Source organism: Lemur catta, chromosome 17, assembly GCF_020740605.2.
Source record: "Lemur catta isolate mLemCat1 chromosome 17, mLemCat1.pri, whole genome shotgun sequence".
Lineage (NCBI taxonomy): Eukaryota > Metazoa > Chordata > Mammalia > Primates > Lemuridae > Lemur > Lemur catta.
In genome coordinates, this window is record NC_059144.1 from 25,116,178 (window position 1) to 25,124,533 (window position 8,356).

Genomic DNA, 8,356 nt, shown 5'->3' on the forward strand with positions numbered 1-8,356 from the left:
CACACGGCTCCCACGGTGTCTTCCAGGAAGGGGAACTGCACAGTGCATCCTTTGTGCTCTTGAATTTTGAACCATTTGAATATTTGAACTGTTCAAAAATAAAATAAAGTTCATTAGGCCGTGCACAGTGGCTCATGCCTGTAATCCTAGCACTCTGGGAGGCCGAGGCAGGAGGATCGCTCGAGGTCAGGAGTTCGAGACCAGCCTGAGCAAGAGCGAGACCCCGTCTCTACTAAAAAAAAAAAAAAATAGACAGAAATTAGCTGGACAACTAAAAATATATAGAGAAAAAATTAGCCAGGTGTGGTAGTGCACGCCTATAGTCCCAGCTACTCGGGAGGCTGAGGCAGGAGGATTGCTTGCGCCCAGGAGTTTGAGGTTGCTGTGAGCTAGACTGACGCCACGGTACTCTAGCCTGGGCAACAGAGTGAGACTGTCTCAGAAAAAAACAAAAAAACAAAAAAAAACCTACACCGGAGACTTCATGGACAAGATAGAATTGAAGAGCTGGGAGGGAGTTTTAGGGGATGAAAAGAGTTAAGAAAGGTGTTTGGGGTGTGCGCTTGGCAGTGGGGCCGGGGGTGGAGAAAGGACGGAAACGGACACATGGAGACTGGACTGTCTGCCTCTCGTTAGCTGTGACTTTGGGCATGTCCTCTCTGCCTTAGTTTCCTCACCTACAAAGTAGAGTAAGAGTCCCTACCTCACCAGGTGGTTGTCTTCACTTATATTATCTCATTTTCTCTCCCACAAATAAGAATGATTATAAATGGACGGCTCATGGAGGTAAAGACATTTACCGAATGTCCCTTACAGCCCGTAACGGGCAGAGCTGGGGTTCGAACTCACGTGAGTGTAGTGTGCTGTCAACAGCTGTGCTGGTAACCACTACACAAACCACAGCAAGGGTGCCTGGGAGGCTGAGGAGTCCAGAGAGAGATGCAGAATGCAGGACAGAACTCAGGGGTCGGTCCTGGAGGGAGAGTGGGAGCTAGAACGTAGCGTAGGCTTCTGGGCTTCTGTCCTCAGTGGGTCGGATGCTGGCTCTTTCAAAAATGTATTTACCTATTTCCAGGGGCATTTGCATTTCATATTTCCAATTCTTTGGGACCACTGTTTCTATATTCAAATCAGGTTGGGGGATGGGGGAGAGAGCCACCATCATTATTTCAGGGCTCAAGTATTTCCCCTTTTATTTGCAAAGTAATCAGCATTCATTTCATAGCTACACCCTCCCAGGCTGGAGGTCACAGCTGCCCTCCTTTTCCACGATTTGCAAATGAAAATCTGAGAAGACTAGTGCTTGAGAAACTCACAACAGCCCCCAGCAGGTCCCTGATCCCCCTTCTTAGACAGCTCCTCCACCCTCCGTTCTTCTTTAACCCCCACACTGCCTTACTTTTCTCCAGAGGACTTGTCACCACCAGGCACTATACTACGCACTTGTCTTTACTACTGCACAAGTTCCATGCAGGTATTATTCATGTGCTCACTTGACAAATGAAACTGAAGCTCCAGGTTTATGAACAGCCAGTGAACAATAGTGCTGGGATCTAAACCCTTCATTCTTTGATTAATTCCATTAATATTTATTAAAGGCTTACTATGTGCATTTTTGCTGAGGTCTGGGAGCACAAAAATGGATAAGATAGTTTTTGCCCTCAAGTAACTTCCAATTCAATTAGGGAGACAAATACTTAAATCAAAAACTTAATATAGATACAGAGTGGAAATAACTTAGATGCAGAAATAACTTAGATACAGAGAAGAAAATACTGCTGGAGACAGAGAGAGGCCCATGATATCGTAGGAGCAAATAGGAGAGACAGAGAGTCCAGCCTGGGGTGCATCAAGGACTTTTTTGTTTTATGTTTTTGAGACAGGGTCTCGCTCTGTCACCCAGGCTAGAGTGCAGTGGCATCATCACAGCTCACTGCAGCCTCAAACTCCTGGGCTGGAGCGATTGTTCTGCTTCAGCCTCCTGAGTGGCTGGGACTAGCACCACCACGCCCAGCTAATTTTTCCATTTTTTATAGAGATGGGGTCTTGCTCTTGCTCTGGCTGGTCTCAAACTCCTGGCCTCAAACAATCCTCCTGCCTTGGCCTCACAAAGTGCTAGGATTACAGACCTGAGCCACCGCGCCCAGCCTAAGGAGTCCTTCTTGGAAAAGGTGAGCTATGAGCTGAGGCTTAAAGAGTGCTGTAGATCAGGGCAAAGGGCATTCCAGACTGAAGGGACAGCTGACAAAGGCTTGAGGGGAAAACAGCCTGGCCTGTTTGAGGAACCACACACACTTCCGTGTTGTTGGTGCCTGAAGCCCCTGGCGTAGACTGTCTTTGGGAGATGAGGCTGGGGAACAGAGAAGGAGCTGGGGCTTGCTCATGTGGGACACAGGCATGAGCACGTGGGTGTCTTCGAAGCTTACCTACCCCAGGTACCATCCTAGTGGCAGCTGACCACCTGCTCAGGGGCACAGTGGGACTGGGTGGGGATGGGGGATGCTGGGGGAGCCCATGAAATTGTTTTTCTGCCCCCAGCTGCATGGCCACCCCCAGCTGACGGGTCCCCCCAGGGAGATTGGGGGATGGTTCGGTTTCACAACACCCCCTCTCCCATCCCCCCAGTGTCCCCGGAGGCTAAGAAAAGAGGAAGCATTTTGCAGACTTCCTCCTGGGTCCGACCAGTGCTGGACCTGACTCCTGTATTCTGCCAGAAAGAAGGGCCTGTGCCCAGCCCCGCCCCCCCCCCCCCCGCCCCCATGCAGTCGTGGACACCCTCAAGCAGGGTGTGGCCAGGCCTGGGAGCTGGGAGGGTGGGCTCCAGGCCCAGCTCTTCTGCCCTGGCCCTCTTCTCCGAGCCTGCCCCTTGAAGAAGAGCACACATCCTTACTCAGCAGTTTGAGACTGGAGTGATGTGTATGAATTAGCACGCGAGATCCCCAAGACATAATTTCAGAATAGTTACAGAGTAAAAAATAACATGGTTTTATATTTACCTCTATATGTACTTAAAACGTATAAAGAAAAGTCTGGAAGCTTCACAGCCAACAAGAGACAGAGGTGTTGTCACTGAAAAGGAAAGGAACTTTGAAATGGGGGTGTATGTGTGACTTTTTTGTATTTGTTTTTTTTTCTTTTTCAACTAGAATGCATTTGTGTTTATTTGTACAACAAATAATAATAATGATAAATGAGGGAATTGGGGTATACAGTTTTTCAGGGTCCTTTCTCCTGAACATCTTATTATGAAAATTTCCAAATATACAGCAAAATTGAAAGACTTCTACAACAAAATCTCTATACTACATTCTACCATTACCATTTTGCTTGCTTTATCACATCTGTCCACCTATCCATTCATCAATTCATCTTTTTAAAATGCATTTCAAAGAAATTACTTCAGCATGCATATTATTAATATTTGTTTACAGTATTTTCTCTTTTAAATGAAAATTTACATACAACAAAATACACAAAATTAAGTATTCATTTGCTGAGTTTTTGCAAATGCATACACATCCATGTAACTTAATCCTATTAAGATATACATTTTGATCACTCCAGAAAGTTCCCACTTGTCCTACAGTGTATTTTTTTTGAGACAGGGTCTTACTGTGTTGCCCAGGCTAGCCTTGAACTCCTGGGCTCAAGTGCTCCTCCTGCCTCAGCCTCCCAAGGTAGCTGAGACTATAGTTGCGTGCCACCACCCTTGGATAATTTTTTCTATTTTTAGTAGAGACAGGGTCTTGCTGTTGCTCAGGTTGGTCTCGAACTCTTGACCTCAAGGAATCCTCCCACCTCAACCTCCCAGAGAGCTAGGATTACAGGTGTGAGCCACCACAACGGCCACAAATTACCCTAAATTTAGCAACTTAAGACATTATAAACATTTATTATCTCATACAGTTTCCATAGCTCAGAAATCTGGAAGTAGCTTCACTTGGTTGTTTTGGCTTGGGGTCTCTCATGAGGCTGCAGTCAATATGTCAGCCTGGGCTGCAGTCATCTGAAGTCTGGACTGGGGCTGGAGGATCTGTTTCCAGGGTAATTCACTCACATAACTTTTGGCAGGAGGCTGTGTTGGGTGTCGTGCTGGGCTCCAGGGAGTGTAGGAATGAGTTAGAAGCAGCCCTCCTTGTTCAAGATCTCTGTAAGAGTGTGTGTGTATGTGTGTGTGTGTGTGTGTTGGGGGTGGGGGTGAGAGTAGGGAGGTCAGTTATGGAAACAGATGGTGTCTATAGAGTTCAATAAATACCATAATATTGGAATAGTGGTTTTTTTTCAAAATTGCTTTGCTGTAATCCATATTCATGGCACAACACTTAAGACACACCATGAAAAGAAAATCTCCTTCCCTCCTTATTCTACAGCCACACACCCCTCCAGCTCAGAGGCAAGAACTACAACTTGTTGTGTATATCCTTCCCGAACTATTCCACACATAGACACAAGACATTTCCAACCTCTTTAAACAAAAAGACAGCACTATTCAAAGTGCATTGTTCTGCACTTTGCCTTTTTTCCCCACTTACTCTATCTTGGAAATAATTCCATACCAGCATGCAGAGAGCTGCCTTGTTCTTATTTATGGCTGCATGGTATACTATTGTCTGCATGAGCCACAGTTTATTTAACCAGTCCCCTAGCACGGAACATTTGGTTTATTCCTAATCTCTTGCTATTAGAGACAGCGATGCAGCGATTTTCCTTTCATATTCATTTCCACTTATGTGGGTATAAACGGGGGAGTAATCCTTGGCAGTGGAGTTGTTGCCCGAAAGGGTCAGTGCATTTAAAGCACTGGTAGATATTGCTCAGTAGGGTTTATACCAACTTACTGTCCCACCTGTCCCACACCTACACCCACATGCTAAGTTATCACACTTCCCAAATGTTGCCAATTTAGTAATTGAAGAATGGTTTCTTCGTGTAGTGTTCATTTGCATTTCTCTTATTAGGAGTGAGGTTGAACATCTTGTCACACGTTTTAGAATCATTTGTATTTTCTTTTCTAGCCATGTAAATAATGTGCCTGGTTTTCTATTGGGCTGTGGGTCTTACCTGTAGGTCTGCTTTACACGTCAAAGGCACTATCCCCTTGTCTGCATGATAAGCTTCAAAAATAATTTGTTTTTGGAACAAGTTGCTTTCGATAAAAATGAGAAGTTTCTGCAGGTCACATGCTCTTCTGCACATCACTGCAGGGCTGCCCCGTAAGGCTCTAGAAAGTGATGCTAGAAGCTGGGGTGGGGGAGGTCGGCAGGAGGGGAGGACAGGGAGGCAGTTCTTAGCTCTTGCACTAGATGGAAGGGGCTGCCACAGGAGACAGTGAACTGCCCACTGCAGGAAGTGGGCAAAACAGGCTGGCCCAGCTTTAAGACCCCTTTGCCCCTCATCTGAGATATCGGAGGGTAAACAAGTCAGAAGTGGGAGGTCCCACCAATAGGGCCATCAATGTCTGGTCACTTAGGCCTGACGGGGTGGTTACTGAATCTGGAAGCTCCAAGTAACATTGTTTAATAGCTATATAAACTCGTAGAATGTAAACTCCAAGAGGATTTAAGGGCTAAACAGTTATGGAATGAATGAATGAATGAGTCTAATCAAAGGGTGTGAGAGCTGCTATTTCTGAACCTGGAGGGAGTTCTCTCCCTTCCCCCTTCCTCTTTGAACCTACCCTCTCCTCTTCCTTCCTCTTACCTCATCTGACTCAGGTCCTAACATCTCTCATCTGGTCCTTGTTCCAACCCTCTGCCCCATCCCCCGCCTCCCAGACTCTCCTCTGCTCTCTAATCCATCCTCCTCCCCAGCAGCTCGAGTCACTCCAAGAAAACAGGAGTCCCTTAGATCGCTCCCCATTGCCTGCACTTCCTAGCTGCCCTTCAAGGGCTTCCTGATCTGCCTGGTTCTCTGGTTTCTTCTCCTACAAGTCCTGCCTCCCGATCTTGTCCCCCACCTCACGCACTCCATGTTTCTCCAGCAATAATAATGGTCACATTTATTGAACACTTGCTGTATGTACTTTTGCATGAATTGTCTTGTTTAAGCCTCACACCAATCTATGAGATCTATGAGGGTGGTACCATCATTCTCCCCACTTTGTAGATGAGGAAGCCAAGACCCAGAGACATTTAGGGGCTTACCCCAGGTCACTCAACTAGCAGACGCCAGAGTTGGGATTCAACACCATGCAGTCCGACCCTCTAGTCGGGGACCCCAGTCACTGGCACCAGTCCTAACTGGCTACCAGTTTTGGAGTGTGCCATGCTCATTCAAGCAACCCTGCCTTCGCTCATCCTGGGTCCCCACATCGGGGGGCACTCCTTTGCACATCCACCCACCAAAACCCTCGTTTGTCCTTCAAGCTCCCGCTCGTGGGTCACATCCTCTGTGAAGCCTTTTGCAGCTTTTCCAGAAAGAGCTGGCATCTCATCCTTTGATTATAGAAGTGAGAACTTTGTGCCGTGATTATCTGGGGACCTGTCTTCCCCACTAACCAGACTGTGTGCCCGCGGCAGGCAGAGATGGTGCTGTATCTTCCTCTCATGTCTCACACAATGCCTGGCAGAGTGTGTGCTCTCCGAATGTTCGGTGACAGAACGACAGTGGCCCCAAGACTCCTTCTCCACAACACACAGTTGGGAAGGACTGCTAGGAGTGTCCAGTCGGAAATGGGGAAGAAGTAGGAGGTTACAGGGCTTCAAAATGGGAGGGTTGGCCATCTAGGGGTAACTGGAGATAATTTTAGTAGTTTCACCACTTGTCTTTGGGTCAGGACTGTCCCCAGGAGACCCAGCTGGTGGGGAAGTTCCATACTTGCACTACCCCTAGAAGTCCTTGGCAACCAGCTGTCCCACCCACAAGGGTTTTCCCTTCTTGCGATGCCAGGAACTGAACCATGAAAGGAAGTGGCCCTGGCAGGGTATCTGGATGCTACAGGAGGAAGTGTGGCCAGAGTCTCACTACCCCAGCCAGGACCCTTTGGACCTCAGAAACAAAGAGGTGACATGGCTTTGGTAAGAGGGTAGTTCTGGGGTGGGTGGGAACTTCCTTGGGGTGTGAGGGAAATTGCCCCATGCCCGGAACTATGGGGTAAGAACCAACCCAGTGCTTCTCAGCAGCCCCAGCACTGTACCCTGGCTAGGACTGTAGGCAGTTTCTGAGCTTCACTCTCTTGCAAAGCCCCCAGGCCTTTAAGAGGGACCCCTGTGTCTTTGGCCTCTGTCCTTACCCAACCAACTTCTTCTATGGCTGCCTCACTCAGGAACTCACTAAGTCTCCTTATAGCCTCAGGTCCAAATGCCCCAGCCTATGACCACTACACCCAAAGGCTTGAGATAGGAAAGTAGAGAGGCTAGGAGCATGGGCTCTGGTTAGCTGGGTATGAGTCCAAATCCCAGCCCACTGTGTGACCTTGGGCCATTCACTTCACCTCTTGAGCTCCAGTTCCGTTAAACACAAAATGATGATAAATAAATTTGATAACATCAAAATTAAGGAATTTGTTCCATAGAACAAATTTGTTCAATGGAAAGCATCATGGAGCAGCTGTTCTCAAAGTGTGGTCCCTGGACTGTCAGCATCACCTGGGTACTTGTTAGAAATGCAAATTCTTGGGCCCCTCCCCTGCTCTGTTGAGTCAGAAACTCAGGGGTGGGGCTCAGATGTCTGTGTTTTGGCCAGCTTTCCAGGAAATTCTGATGTATGCTAAAGTGTGAGAACTATTGCCATAAATAAACTTAGATGGGCAACACATTAGGTGAGGATATTTGGAACATCAACATCTAAAAGGGATTAATATCTAAAATTTACCATCTACTCTTGCAAAAGCCACAAGAAAAAGAGGAAACCCAGGAGAAAGTGAACAAAAGATATGAACAAGCAATTCACAGAAGGAAAAGCCCAAATGCCTTACAAGTATAGGAGGAGGTTCTAAATCTCAGGATTAACAGAGAGACACAAGTTAAAAACACAATGAGATGCCACTTTACACACAAACGGATAGGCAAAAATTACAAAGTCAGATAATGTAAAACCTAATGAAGATGTGGAGAGACAGTACCCTTCACACCCTGTAGGTGGAGCTATTCTGGAAGAATTTAGTGAAATCTAAAACATGAGTATATGCCCTGTGATCTAGTAATTCCACTCTTGGGTGTAGAGCCCAGAGAAATTTTCACACAGGCCCAGAAGGATCATGTGCAAAGACATTCATCACAGTGTTGTTTGTGGTAAGAGGGAGCTGGAAGCAACCTGGGTATCCATCTCTGGGAAGATGGATAAATAAAACAGTGGATGCTCAGCTCAAAATATTTTGCAGCAACTGGATGCAACAGCCAGATTTTCCCACAGCAAC